The following is a 3,612-nucleotide window of genomic DNA, read 5'->3' as shown; positions in this document are numbered from 1 at the left end:
CGACCCGGCCTCCGGTCCCCCACGCCAGCTCCGCCTCGCCTAGCCACCTGGCTCCGAGCACGCGCAGCCGGTCGCCCGCGCACCGCTCCGACCCGTGCGCCCCGCCTCTACTACAGCTACCCGAGCCCCCGTCGCTGGCTGCACCTCCCGCTTCGTGTGCTTCGGTTCGGCTGTGCGAGCAAAAAGAAAGAAAAGAAAGAGATGTCGACTGAGAAAATTCAGCGGTCGGGTGCTAAAAAAATGTACGTCCGGCTGCCCACAGCCGGCTCACGAGAAAAAGAAGCGTCCGGCTGCCAACAGCCAGTGAAAAAGAAGTAGTCGGCCAGAGAAAAGAAAAAACGGCCGGCTGGCCCATCCGCCTGCTTCGCTACTCAGACGATCGGCCGCGACCTGCACTGCCGGCTGTGCCAGGCCGGCTCGACCGCCTCCAGCCCAGCCGCCCGTCCGCCTCGACGCCCGTTCGGTCGGACCTGACCAGCCGGGACCCACTTAGAGCATCGGGAGGCTCGAAGGCTTCACCCAGCGGGTGCGCCAGTGCACTCCGCAAGCGCTGAGACGCGCCGGCTGTCTCCAACGACTTCTGCCTCGCCTACACGAAAACCAATGTGAGCTCCTCACCCGCATATTTTTGCACCGCGCAAACACGGATAACCTCGAGCAATGCTCGAGGGGCTATCTCTGCATTTTATTACAGTTGCACTACTGTTCGCCCCGGCGCCAGCCAGAGCTGGCCCGGGGCTGGTCGCTTGGCCTGGGACGTTCGTTCCCACGGACGGCTTAGTAGCGTGCACGATACCAAAGGCTCACTCTTAGGTACAGACCGCGGAGCGGCTGTCCGGCTAGCAAGAGCAAACGCTGGAGGCCACCCACACGAAAAACGTCTCGGGAGAAAAAACGGTCCACGCGACCCGGCCGTTTGCTTTATGAGTATCTGCTCGGTCGAATCTTCTCCCAGAGTCTGAGTATTGTGCGCTTCACTCCGCGGCCCACTCTCAGCCACAGACCGCAGAGCGGTTGTCCAGCTAATTAAGCGAGAGCACAAGCCAAAGAGCAAAGGGGACATGAAAAAGGTTGAAGGGGGCTCGAACGAAACGAGTCGGCACCCTTCGCATAAAACTTGCAATGCTAAAAGCAAACATTTGGTATATCTGCGTGGACAAACTTCATCTTTTGCATGATCATTTCCAGGGGGAACCCCCCCCCCTCCTCGCTCGGAGTCTCGGAGGCTACACCCAGCGGGTGTGCTGGCGTGCCCCCACTAGAAGCAAGCTGCGCCGGCTGCAGCCCGTAGCCGGCTGTCATCGACAACATCAGTCGGCGGACTTCGCGTCCACGCCCGACAACATCAGTCGGCGGACACCGCGTCCGCGCCCGACAACATCAGTCGGCGGACCCCGCGTCCGTGCCCGACACCACTAGTTGGCGGACGCCGCGTCCGCTCCTGACAGCATCAGTCGGCGGACTCCGTGTCCGCGCCCGACAACATCAGTCGGCGGACTCTACGTCCGTGCCCGACAGCAACAGTCGGCGGACGCCGCGTTCGCGCCCGACAGCCTCCGTCGGCGGAACCCGCGTCCGCGCCCGACAGCCTAAGTCGGTGGACCCCGCGTCCGCACTCGACAGCACCAGCCGACGGACTTCGTGTCCGCACCCGTCACCCTCGACGTTACCGTCGGCTTCATCGTCAACAACAAGACACTCTGCCCAACTTTCCAAAGTTGCCCGGAGGCTCGGAGGCTACACCCAGCGGGTGCGCTTGCGCGCCCCCACTCGGAACATGTCGCGCCTGTTGCACGCCCGCCGCCTGCTGCAACCGGCCCCTCGACGCCATCGTCTACACCAACAACCACGAAAAGCCTCCGCCCAACTTTTTCAAGTTGCCCGGAGGCTCGAAGGCTACACCCAGCGGGTGCGCTTGCGTGCCCCGCCGGAAGCAAGCCACGCCGGCTGCAGCCCGCAACCGGTCGTCATCGACATCTTCTCCTCCGCCCAACTTTGCCAAGTTGCCCGGAGGCTCGGAGACTACTGTCGGAGTAATTGACCACGGGTACTCCGAAGACGGCGAGACAATATTTCAAGACATCGGGACTAGCAAAGCCCCTCAGTCTGACTGCTCAGGCCGCCCCAGAAGGCCCCCTGTCCGACTGCCCGGGCCGACTGCGCCAACCAACCGGCTGCCCAAAGTCAGTCGCTGCATCAACCCGACACTGACAAGACAGCCGTACTGCGACGTCATCTACAGTGTACCTTGTCCCTGGGTATTGATTTATAAAATGCCCCAGGGGACAAGCATAGCTTAGCTCCCAAGCTACCCATAGCTTGAGATGTAAGCTACTCATTGTAGCTTACATCTCAAGCCACCCCCATGCCCACTTGCCCCCCATGCCACTACCTAGCTTAGGAAGTAAGCTACCCCACAAGCCTATATATATGGGCACATATCCATCCATCCACAGAGCGACTCACGCACACACTCATTCGGCCAGAGGCCACGGCCACCATGCCACACACTAGTTAGCTAGCTCATTGCTACTGCTCTCAGTCGAATACAGCCCCAGGAGCGCTTTGTACTGCGATGTACTCCACATATATACAGACATGCAGGAGTAGGGGTATTATCTCTCCAGAGAGCCCCGAACGTGGGTAAACTAGCGCGTGCTACTCGCATACCCATCCCCGGATATTCCACAGCAGTCTTGCCCTCACCTCAAGCCACCCGGTGGCATCTGTCGACTCGCGGTATCCCCTGCCGACTGACGCAAGAATACTCCGACAAATTTGCTAAGGAGACATTTTTAGAATATTATTCAAATGCATACGCAAAAAAAGATAGGTCTAATCATTTCAGCAAAGCGCTCAAAATCCCCATCATCTTTTTTCTTGGATGGTTTAGGAGGAAAGGGCATGGGTTTCTGAACCCATGGTTCTCTTTCTTTACCATGTTTTCTAGCAATGAAGTCTCTCTTATCATAACGTTGATTCTTTGGTTGTGGGTTATCAAGATCAACAGCAGGTTCTACCTCCACATCATTGTCATTACTAGGTTGAGCATTAACATGAACTTCATCATTAACATTATCACTAGGTTCATGTTCATCACCAGATTCTGTCTCAGCATCAGAAATAGAAATATCATTGGGATTCTCAGGTGTGTCTATAACAGGTTCACTAGAAGCATGCAAAGTCCAACCAGTTTTCTTTTTGTTTTTATTACTAGGAGGTCTAGGTGCATCAGTGTTAATTCTCTGAGAATCTTGCTCAACTCTCTTAGGATGGCCCTCGGGATACAAAGGTTCCTGATTCATTTTACCACCTCTAGTCATAACTCTAACAACATTATCATTGTTCTAACTATTCATCTGATTGAGCAAATCATCATGTGCCATAAGTACTTGTTCTTCTTGAGTTTTAACCATGGAAGCATGCTTACTAATAAGCTTAAGATCATTAACAGTTCTACTCATATAATCACCCAAGCAGTCAAGCATGTAAGCATTACGTTTCAATTGTCTACTAACATAAGCATTGAAATTTAGTTGTTTAACAATAAAATTATCAAACTCATCCAAGCATTGACTAGCAGACTTATTATGAGGAATATCACCTTCATCA

The sequence above is a fragment of the Triticum dicoccoides genome, chromosome 4A, assembly GCF_002162155.2.
Source record: "Triticum dicoccoides isolate Atlit2015 ecotype Zavitan chromosome 4A, WEW_v2.0, whole genome shotgun sequence".
Lineage (NCBI taxonomy): Eukaryota > Viridiplantae > Streptophyta > Magnoliopsida > Poales > Poaceae > Triticum > Triticum dicoccoides.
Note: the sequence above shows the minus strand (reverse complement) of the source record.